Source organism: Carassius auratus, chromosome 13 (assembly GCF_003368295.1).
Source record: "Carassius auratus strain Wakin chromosome 13, ASM336829v1, whole genome shotgun sequence".
Lineage (NCBI taxonomy): Eukaryota > Metazoa > Chordata > Actinopteri > Cypriniformes > Cyprinidae > Carassius > Carassius auratus.
In genome coordinates, this window is record NC_039255.1 from 13,850,070 (window position 1) to 13,862,115 (window position 12,046).

Genomic DNA, 12,046 nt, shown 5'->3' on the forward strand with positions numbered 1-12,046 from the left:
AAGTCAGATACTGCGCCTCAGTTTAGGATCTGGTTAAGTGAGCTCATTGGTATATTGCATATGGAGAAGGTGCGCTATGGCATGATGGCATGATATCTCAATAAATTTTCAGATATTTGGGAGCCATTTTTGGTTTTGCTTTTGGTTTCTATTCTGTATATTTTTTCCTGTCTGTTTTTTCTTTTGTTACTTGTATATAAAATTCTAATAAAAAAATAAAAAAAATGCTCTCCTGGCATCAGATTCTAAGTACTACAACAAAACGGTCAAAATCAGATGACTCGCTGGCTGACACCCCGTCATATCGCTGCAGGTCAGATGCAGGTTCAGACTAATGAAGTAATGCAGTAGCTATTTCAGGCAGGGTGACCAGCTGTCCCGAAATCGAAACTGTTGTCCCGAATCCCGAATCTGGCCCTAATTGTCCCGAAAATTATACTAAAGCTAAATCTCTAGTTATTGTCTGATAAACATTAAAAACTGTCTGCCGAGGTTGAGTCGTTCTGCAACCAGCCCCCGCTGGCTGCTCATTGGCTGCAGGATCTTTTTTCTAAGTTCTAAAAAAATACCATAGGTGGCTAGGCACGAATTTAGATATTCATTTATCGAAATAATCTATATGCACAAAGACAATACGACCGTTTTATCCCCTTTTTGTTTTAAAGCTTGATGAAGAGAGCACAAGTTGCTGCAGCTGAGAGGAGGACAGTGATGCACGCGTACAGGAGTGATTGACAGTTCGCGGCATTGTGTACAAAAAATACTCCGCTACTTAAAGCCACTTAAAGCACTGGTCATATGGTAAAACGATGTAGTGGACTTATATTGAAAAGTTCTTTCATAATATTCTTTTTAAATTTAAAGTTTCAAATTAATTTAAAATGGCTTGAACATTTTAAATAAATCACCATATGGAAACATTTTCTAGTAAAAGTTAAATTATAATAGAATTCCAGCTATTGTTGTAAAAACAATAAAAAAAAATTATAACATTTAAGAAAAAATATATAAAATTATGTATATATTTTTCTTTTAAAATGTTTCTTGTTTTGTGACGGTGGTACTAAATATATCAACATGGCAAATATATATCTCCCAAAAAGAAAACTTGCTGCTTTGCTCTTTTTTTTTTTTTTTTTTCGTGCCATAGTTTCACTCTTATATCAAGCCGGAAACTTTTAACAAACTGATTTCCATCTTATTAATACAGTACAAATCTGATGCAGAATTAATAGTGTGAACCTTGTACATCACTCATTTTAATCAGATTTAGCATCATTATTCATTAGCACCTCATATCAAAACAATCTTCACCTCTCACTTCCAAGTGGCTTGTTGGCATGGTAACAGTCTTAATTCCACTACAGTGAATGAAACACACACACGCAAGTTTTTTCTCACCTCACTGTGACTGAGCCACACAATCGCTTCATGCCTACTCTGAGGGCTCAGAAAGTCACATTTTATTTAGCCTAACTAGACTTTTCTTTGAATTTGCCAAGTATGCGTGTGTTTGAATTGCGTATTGAGCCTTAGTGCACCTCGAGCTGGTCAAATTTAAATGTAATTGACCCTAGAACCAAAAGGGGCTTTTATGTGTCTCTCTCGAGCGAATGCTGCCGAAAGCACATGCACTCTTCCATGGCAGGTTATAAGCCAGATCTCCATAGAGAATACAAGCTCTCCAGGTCTTTGATGTTGTCCTCTCACTCATCTCTGTTGGTGTGAATATGCAACCGGGTTCCCATTAACACTCACCTATGTAGACACTGGAGACTGTGTTTTATAAGAGAGACACAGAGAGAGTGCAGCGGGATTATCTTGATTTGATATTGTTTGCTCAGTGGAGATTGCATCAGTGCGTAGTTGTCCTCCTTTGTCATTGTCTGCCTCTCTGTTCCTAGTTCTTATTCACTCTGCTACAATTATTTTTTATTTTTTTTTCAATGTATAACTGACAGCTTGTGGGTATTAACCCTGGATCCCAGATATTGATAATGATTTGGCACAGTAAGAAATACTTTGTAACCAAATGAAAAGACACTGAGAGCTGCCTTCTGTTGTTTGTCATATGCTTACAGACACTTTGTCTACACCAGGAGTAATCCTAATAACCCATCCATTGAATGGGGTATAAAAGAATTGATTGAAGCTGAATGGCATTGATTGGAGAGCTGGCAGAGAGAAATGCGACCATTACTGTATAGAATCAGGTGTATTGTGCAACGGGTGCTCAATGTGCTCCTCGTCCCCCTCTGACCTCTGCTCAGAGAGAATATGAGCTGAGTTGCTGAGCACAGCTCTGTCATGGTAATGACACGGGCCATTGTTAGCCAACTGGCGAGCTGTCATTTTTTCCCCCCTCCTCTGATGCTGATTTGATTTAACTTTAGACTAGAAAATGAGTCTCGGGAAATGAGGGGAGTTTCATTTCATAATAGATAGAACATTTCCACTTTGTGAATCTAAAAATAATGAGACTCTTTTCAGTGATGAATTGGGTATTGTTGCTTACCATCTTCCGTTACAGTTAATTGTTGGTGAGTAACTCTATGTAGTGATGCTTTTAGCCAAATTAACTGTCAGTTTGCACCAGTTCTGAAATTGGTAGCTTGACATCAGAAGTGTTTTTATAATACAAATTCCTGTTACAGCAGCTGTTCTTATTAATACTCAAATTGTATCCTTAAAACAATGACAAGTAGCCTGTGGTATGTTTCCCAAAAAATAACATTCAATTACTTAATTAATTTATTGATTGATTTCTGTTTCTCCAATTTAAGTCAATTCAACCAAAATGTTGTAAAGATATTGTAAGAGCAATCCATATAAACATGAAGGCTCAGATGTGCTTGGCACATTTTTCATGGACTTTTTGAAGTATTTTTGGTGGAATGGGCTTTCAGTGAAGGATGAGTAATATATCACAATTTCATTTTTTAGTGAACTTGCCCTTTAATTTTTCCACCATTAAAAAATTCTGATGCAGGAAAAATTGTGACCAACACCTACAAACTGATCTCATTGTTTAGACGCCAGCTTCACGGAGTCCAATTAGCTTTCGAAAAAGTCATTAGCCTAGAGATTCACATACTGTACTTTTCCACCCAGCCCTGTGAATGTGTACACAGTGTACCTTTTTAAATCAGTTTAGGCAGACTGTTTTTTTAATTGTCCTAATTGAAGATCAGATACATTTTATGACTAGTTTATGCAGAGATCTTTTGTTTAGTGCACCCCTGAGCTCGATCTGCATATCCTTATGAATTACAGCTGTAGAGATGTTCAGAGATATTCCTTATCAACATGCTCTGTGTGTATATGTGTTTATGTATTGATCTTGCTGATTGTGTTGCCTGTGTGTGGGTGTACAAATGCGTGCGGATGCAGATATTCTCTTGCGAGCGGATATGTTAGTGTACTTGAATGATTGTCATTGTTCTGTGACCTCTGTATTCTGAATGTTTGAGAGAGAGAGTATAAATGCTTCAGTGTCCTGCTCTGTGAAGCTGCACAGTGACCATGCTCAACAAAAGCCTGCTCGTCTGTGTGTGTGTGTTCTCAATTCCAGTGCTCGCGTCCCACTGCTCTGCATATTTTGCACGTCTCTTTATTAACACACCTGATTCAGATAATCAGCTTGTTAGAAGTGAGCTCCGCATGAACTGTGTTCCCATTGTTCGTTGTTCCCTACACCCTGAGCAGGGGAAATCTGTTGAAGTTTACCTCACTTCGAACATTCATTCACTGATTTGTGCTGCGCGGCGTCTTTACACACGGACAAGTGTGACGTCATATACCTCTGTAAATAATACAATTTAAATTCACATCTTGCACACTTCAGTGCACTTGGATTGGAACATATATGTTTGCTTTGAACTGGAATCATGGTGGAATATCCTGTGATGTCCACTTCGCAGGGCACTTATGTTCGAATAGAACAAACATCTGAAGCGCTAAGAGAAACGTACAAAATGTGTAGAGCTGTGGGGCGTGAGGACTGGAATTAAGAACCGCTGTATTAGTACCATCAGCTCTGCCAGGAAGAGAATTGTGGCCCCTGAACCTTGTCCCCGCCCCCATCTCCTCTCCTGTCCTCCTTCCTGCTCTTTTCCAATTAAGCGAGCACCTTACCCACTCTGCGTACCTCTAAGGACATCATCTTCACTTAGATGCTGACACCCAGTGCAAGGGAGAGACATTACCTCATATTGAGGGCACGGTTGACAAGATGTTGCTCTAAAGGTCCATTACAGATTTTGATTTGTCTAATTCAGACCTCCCAGCAGGGAAAGATTCATTATTCAGAGCGGCCTCGCATGCACATCCCCTCGATTGTATAATGTTGTCTGCCTGTATTTGTGTGTTGGAGAGAAATATACCTAGTTTAAAGGCAAGTTTGTCCTCTAGGACTTTTGTGTTGCACGGTGCGAATGATCACGGCGTGAATACTGGAGGATACTGGATACTGGCAAGCGTCTTCCTCAGACAGAAAGTGAAAAGATAACTGCACAGAGTTTGTGCCAAAGAAATTTGGCAAAGAGGCTTTTTACAGTTTTTGTTGGGGATGTGGCAGGGTCCTAAAGCCCGGGCAAGGAAAACAGAAAGACAGTCTGGAGTAGAGAAAGGTTGGTAAGGTCGCTCTCAGATACATACAAACACTACCCATTGCTTTTTCTCACGCCTAGCGTAAGCCCCTGATTGGCCAGCTGTGACAGCATGGCTTGGTATTGAAAGCACATTTTCTTTTCTTCGTTGCACTGTATAACTGAAGCACCTCAGGTAGAGAACGTGGGCGGTCTGTGGATTTGTGACTTGACGAGAGTTGATCTGTTGTCAGTTGTCATTTTGCCTTTCACGGTGTCTTTGCACAGTGTGACCAATAAGAAATCTCTAAATACCCATGTGACGCTGACACTGGTGACAGGAGCTGGCCATGATTGGCCACTTTGACATCTGGCACTGAATATATACATTTTTAGCCATTCCCTTCCCTGTATACTTAACACACACCTACTCTGAGACACACGCATCTCTCTGCACAGTCTTTACACAGCAGCAGAGCGCAGTTGCCAGGCCTGATTGGAGCACTAATTTTGGTTTCCTATTGCATTGTAGAAGATAGGGACTGCATTGTACAATGTTTTGTAAATCTAGCCCATAATCATTAATGATGCTATACAAAGTATTTATTATTGTTATTTGTCACTATGGTTACACACATTGATCAAAGCCATAGCAAGTTAGAGGAGTGGATTACCTATTCATTAGATGAGCCATTGTATCACGGTGGTTAAAAAAAAAATTCAGTAGCCTGTGTATATATTTTTTAAATTATAATCCTCTTATAAAGCATGAAAAAGATCTGATCATATGGTGGTATAGTGTTTTATCAGTATGTGAAGACTCACTGGCCAACTAATTGAAAGCAAAACTCAAAGTTTCATTAACTTAATTATTAAAATAACAGGCTCTGTATTTCATCACATTGATCAAGTGTTTTCACACTGTCGCTGGTTTTGTTTTTAATAAGGTATATCCGGTTAAAAATAGTAATTGTAAAGATCCTGTCAAGTTCCTGAGTTCTGGTCTATTTAGTTGCACTCTGTCTTTTTATAGAATCCCAATCTGTGTGTGTGTGAGATTGTATTAAGTGCTGTTGCTGCGAAATTTCAGAATTTTGAGAAAAATAGTGAACCTCACAGTACTGGGAAAACTGATTGGTTAAAACCAATCACATAATTAAAGAGTAGTCCCCTTTTTGACATGTTTGTGCACTTTATATTGGAATAAATAAAAATCCACCTCATGCATGAGCAAGACGAGATATTTAAGGGATGCATGATATGTTGTTACACATCTCAAATTATATGTCAGCCACCACTAAGACCTCCTGCCTGATTTCAGCTGAGTGCCACCATGACCATTGCAGGTTAGTGTGCTGCCTTCAGCAGAGCTTTGATCAGAGTTTCCTGTGAACTCCTGAGTGACCCTGCCTGCTCCCGCTCCAGGAGGACGGTCATTGCTAAGGGACATAGTGCCATCAGCCCTCCACCCCCTGCTGCCTCTTCTGCACACCGCCAGACATCAGAAAGCATAAAGATAGAAGGAAATAGCATCCCACTCTTAGGGCTTTTAAAAACGACTGGTCTGCTGCTCAGAGATGTGCTCGGTTAAAAGCCACTTCCCTCACATTTGAAGGTTATTCAAGAAGTTCTAGAAGTTTCTGCCTGGAAGTGGGAAGAGAGCCATGGTTTCACTTCACACTATACAGAAGTGTTTCAGGAAAAGACAACAACAGGCTTCTCGCTTTTATTTTAGGCAAGTGACGAAGTACACTTTGGAAACTGAAAGTAAACCAGTTTTCTTTGCATAACAGACCAGACATTAAGTTAAAGAACAATCTGAGAGTTAATGGTACATGCCAACAACAGCAATTATGTTGCTGCCAGGACGCATTTCTTTGAGCTACAAGGTGATGTGCATTATCTAGTTTGTGCAATAGATTGTGGCAAATTTCTTGCTGCTCAACTCGTTACACTTTGTTTCATCAAAATCTACTTTGAAACAATACAGTGTAGTGCTGTTGCATTACAAATTACTCTTATTAGAATGTTAATGAGGCTAAACTGTCTGATGAACAGAGCATTCAGATTATTGAAGAAATGTTTGGCAGGTTCTCTGTACCCCAATATACAGTGGGTACGGAAAGTATTCAGACCCCCTTAAATTCTTCACTCTGTTATATTGCAGCCATTTGATAAAATCATTTAAGTTCATTTTTTTTCCCTCAATGTACACACAGCACCCCATACTGACAGAAAAACACAGAATTGTTGACATTTCTGCAGATTTATTAAAAAGGAAAAACTGAAATATCACATGGTCCTAAGTATTCAGACCCTTTGCTGTGACGTTCGTATATTTAACTCAGGTGCTGTCCATTTCTTCTGATCATCCTTGAGATGGTTCTGCACCTTCGTTTGAGTCCAGCTGTGTTTGATTATACTGATTGGACTTGATTCTAAGTGGTATGTGTGAAGAAAACCAGGCACTGCTCATCACCTGACCAATACAGTCCCAACAGTGAAGCATGGTGGTGGCAGCATCATACTGTGCGGATGTTTTTCAGCTGCAGGGACAGGACGACTGGTTGCAATCGAGGGTAAGATGAATGCGGCCAAGTACAGGGATATTCTGGACGAAAACCTTCTCTAAAGTGCTCAGGACTTCAGACTGGGCCGAAGGTTCACCTTCCAACAAAACAATGACCCTATGCACACAGCTAAAATAACGAACTTCACAACAGCTCCGTGACTGTTCTTGAATGGCCCAGCCAGAGCCCTGACTTAAACCCAATTGAGCATCTCTGGAGAGACCTGAAAATGGCTGTCCACCAACGTATACCATCCAACCTGACAGAACTGGAGAGGATCTGCAAGGAGGAATGGCAGAGGATCCCCAAATCTTGTTGCATCTTTCCCAAAAAGACTCATGGCTGCATTAGATCAAAAGTGTGCTTCTACTAAATACTGAGCAAAGGGTCTGTAACCTAGGGCCATGTGATATTTAAGTTTTTCTTTTTTAATAAATCTGCAAAAATGTCAACAATTCTGTGTTTTTCTGTCATTATGGGGTGCTGTGTGTGCATTAATGAAGAAAAAAAATGATTTTAGCAAATGGCTGCAATATAACAAAGAGTGAAAAATGTAAGGGGGTCTGAATACTTTATGTACCCACTGTATAAGAAGTATATAACACGCATATAAAAAAAACTGCTCTGCTTTACTTGGTACTGAAGGCTGTCTACACAGTATGGCAACCTGGAAATTTTGAACCCCTGTAGTAAAAGTGTTTCTGTGTAACATGTTGACCCCTAATTGGTCAGGAGTAGTTGATCGGAGAGGAGAAGTCTATAGGTTCTGTCTAAGGACAGGTGGGGTCACAGTCTACATCTGCAATCTCTCTGTCCTAGATCTGCCACGGGGCATGTGCTCACAGGTCAAAACTAAGGGCAGGTTTCCTCTCATTCATGTTTAGCAAGTGGAAACACTGTACTCCAAAACCAGTGCTGTCTAAATATTTCTAAAGCATGCATGCCAAAAATACCATACACCCTTACTCTTTTATTATGTTTGTTTAGTAGGTTTTCTCATAGTATGTGTACTAATTACCCAGTTTACAAGTACACTGATGGAGTTTGAGTTCACATTGAAAATATGGGATTTAAGTAAAGCTGAAAAAAAAAAGTCTGATCATTAGTGATTATCTGATCAAAGTAATATGTTTTATGACTTTGAAAGAAAGAAAACCAGATCATTTATGACGTTGCATATTTTACCAATTTGTGACATTGATAGTGTAAAAATTTTGATTAAAAATTGATAAAGCTCTTTTGAAAATTGCGAAATCATATGCCACTGTATCCAAACATTTTAAATTATAATTTTAATGTAAAAAAAAAAAAATGTTCGATCGTATTTTTCACTCAAATGGTTATGTAAATAATTCTATTCAGTTAGAAGTGCCTTAATAATGCTATTAATAATTTACACACTATTAAGCTGCAACCTTGTATTGTAAATGTATTGAGCTATATTGAGAAGGTTCTGTAGCTGTTGGTCTGGCAGATGTAGATCATTCAGTCATCCCTGTAACATCTTCAACCTTGACCTTGTCACTCTTCTGGTTTGATTTTGGTCAACTCACTCAGAACTCTGTGTTCCCATATGAGAGGCAACAAAGACAACTCTTTCTCTATCCTCCTACATTCATTCTTGACTTCCTAATGATGATGCACAGCTCAACCTGTCACTCTCTTCCAGTCTCCATCATATTTTCTTAGTTAAATCTCGTTCACACTAAGAATGATAGCTATAAAGAGCTATAACAATAATTATTTTAGCATACAACGCCAATGATTATGTTCTGTTTTTTATAAACACGTGCTGCCGTTATGCCATCTGTCGCTTTAAATGCTCAAGCTGTTTGAAGCAGGTCGGATTCTGATTGGCTGTCAATGTTTTTATAGTTCATCACCTGGACAAAAAAAAAAAAACATTAGGAAAGTGATTCCAGCATTATAATTATAGCTGTGCTATTTATTTAACTTTACAACTATATCTTTGTCATTATAGTTATCGTCGCTGGTTTTTGAACAGGTATTTTGCCTTTCAAGTGTGTTCACACTAACAGCATGTTTCAGTGACAAAGAGACTGGGAGTCATTTGTTTTACATGGGAATTTTTGTTTTTGCCATTTTGATACCATTGAATATAGCGTTCATTTAGGAATGCCTACTATACCCTACCCATCTGCCTCCAGACAGTAAATGGCAATCATGCTTTTGACACCATACAGGAACTTCTCTTGGGACTTTTGAGATCAGGAAGGTCTGGTGGTCATCCAGCGGACTATGTAAGCCAGACAGGTGTTCAGATTCCTCCATTCTGCCTTCAGAGCAGGCACGTGTCCCCCATCCCACACACGCACACACAGTGGGTGGCCAGCTTTGCTCGCCTACGCACCATGCAGGAGCTGGAAGTTTTTTTTTTCCCACAAAACAGCCATGTGTGGTGTTGCGGGATGGAAACAACATGATCTTGAGATAAAATGAGCTCAGACATCCCCACAACCTCTCCTGAGCTTGATCCTTGTCACTGCAGCTCTCCTGCTTTCTCAGCTGGATCAGGCCCCACGCCTCTGAATATCTCCAAAATAAAATCTTGGGCAACTGAAATATACTCACAGTTACCAGCCTAGTCACAGTGCAGTTAGCATGTGGCAACTAAGCCTGCTCATTCTCTTTCACTCACACACATACTCTGACACCGATCAAACGCACTTCTGCATCGTGGCGACACTCCAGCTCTTGGATTAGCAGGGATGATAGACATGACATTCTCACAGACAATGTAAATATTTTGACACAGCCTTCCCGATGCCAGTGGGCTCATGGTGGCATCCACCTGCGAGAGGATGAGGGAGAGACATGTCTGCCTACTGCAACACTCTCATGATGAATAGAGCTTCTAATGAGGTGTCATTTTTAATCGTTAAATATTTATTCTGCATTATTGAAAGAGATTGGCCCTCAATATTTTTCAGTGTGAGAATCTTTTTTGTTGTTTTTACCACAAGCTTTTTTTTCTTCCCTCTAGCCATTTCACTGTTGCAATGCTTGTCATTTCTAACAAGATCTGGTCTCTCAAAGTCGTTTGAAGTTAATTTAACAGAGTGTCAGTAAGTGTTGATGAGTAGAATTTTTCTGGGCACACTTTGAGTCCTGAGTGTAACGTGTGTGGCCGCTCGTAGGGAGTCGTTTTCTCAGCTGTCGCAAGGCTTAGGCGACATTTAGAATTTAATAAAGAATGCCTTTCAAATTCCAGTTCAGTTCTTGATTTTCAATTGATTAGATTTTTAAATGTGAGTAGGTAAAATGAACATCAGTTAAAATTCTTAAAATATGTATTTTTAACTAGAAAAGCAAGGTTTTAAACACTTTAAAAGGCTGTAAACACAGATGGATGAATACAAATTAGAACTTCTGTATTAAAAGGAAGCCAATGTTTCAACTGATATTTACAACAGATAAATGACAAATAAATGTCCTCCTTTTATGAAAATTCCCAACATTATGGTAAAAAAGATATTGTTGTGGTACATGTCATTTGAATACTAGGTATCTAGAGAGGCTAGTGCAGTGTTGAGTACTCGAGACTCGGACTCGGTCTTGGACTCGGTCTCGAGACCGTATTTTAATGGTCTCGGTCTTGTCATGGACTCGTGTGCATTTTGACTCGGTATTGACTCGGACTCGAACATATTAGGAATCGGACTTATGCCCGAGTCCACTCGAGTCCCAATCAAAATATTTCATGATTATTACTGTATGTTAATGTTTATTTAAATTGATGTATGATTGACACATCCAATGACTGGTGACTTTCTTTTGACGTGAGACGTTAGGCCAGCAACACACTGGATGCGTGGCGCAAGCGCCTCAGCTGCGTGGCGTGTCTGTTTTTAATTCGGCTCCCATGTTAACAGGTTAGATCTTGCAGACTGCCTGTGTGAGACGCGCGGAAAACCGTGCATGCTAGAAATAGAACCGACACCTATTTTTCACGCGACACGCATGCATGTTGGAAGTGTTTCCAGGCAAATTATACTAGGAAAATATGTTTATATGTCATTTTGTACACAAATACATATTAATGATATTTGATATTTGAAAGTCTATAGGTTGACATAAATTCAGATATAAATGTAATTTTAAAAATAAATTAATAATGATCGATTTTCAAATATTGCACCTGTCAAACATACTCTATTTTGCCGTCAATACTGTTGATGGTGTCTTATCAGTAGGTGTGTAAAAAAATAAAAAAATAAATTTGATATTGTTGTCATGAAGACAAGAGCCTGGTTTTTCGGCAGCCTCCCTCTATGTCACCTACAGCCGCAGCAGCGCGCCAAGCGCCGCGTGCAGGCACGCTTCTGGTGTGTAAAGACACAGAAAACGCGAAGCAGCCACCACGTTTCTGGCACGCAGTAGAGACGCAACGCAGCCAGTGTGTCACCGGCCTTAAGTTACCCTCCTGCCATCCGCCTGTAGTGATCCCGCTTTCCAGAAAGCCACATTGCTACATTATTTCTCTCAACTGTGTTATTTTTACAAAGTAGGACAAAATGGTCACAGAAAAAAAACAAATATTGTTTAGTTAAATTATATAATGAATACAGACACAGACTGACTGTCTCAACACTAAACATCTCCCCCTCAAAAACAATGTCTGACAGAATGCATTGAACTTATATGGCATTTGATCCAGCTTTCTTCCCCTGGCACATACACACTTTTGGATGAAATTTTCCTGGACAGTCACTCGGCTCTTGTGTGTATGCCCTCCGTAACAAAAAAAAATAGTGTGTATTTTACCCTGCATTAAAATGCACCATCCAGGGAAATTAGCATTAGATTATCCGTTGCTGTTACAGAAAGTGATAAAATGGTAACTGTTGTCAGTCCCGGCTTCCTCTGTGC

At 39.5% G+C, this 12,046-nt stretch overlaps 1 protein-coding gene across 5 annotated transcripts in view; it reads left to right on the forward strand.

The window, feature by feature from the left end:
• The window catches only part of LOC113112730 (bifunctional heparan sulfate N-deacetylase/N-sulfotransferase 2-like), a 108,037-nt gene that overhangs the window by 73,435 nt on the left and 22,556 nt on the right, over nt 1-12,046 (forward strand). The window lies entirely within an intron of this gene.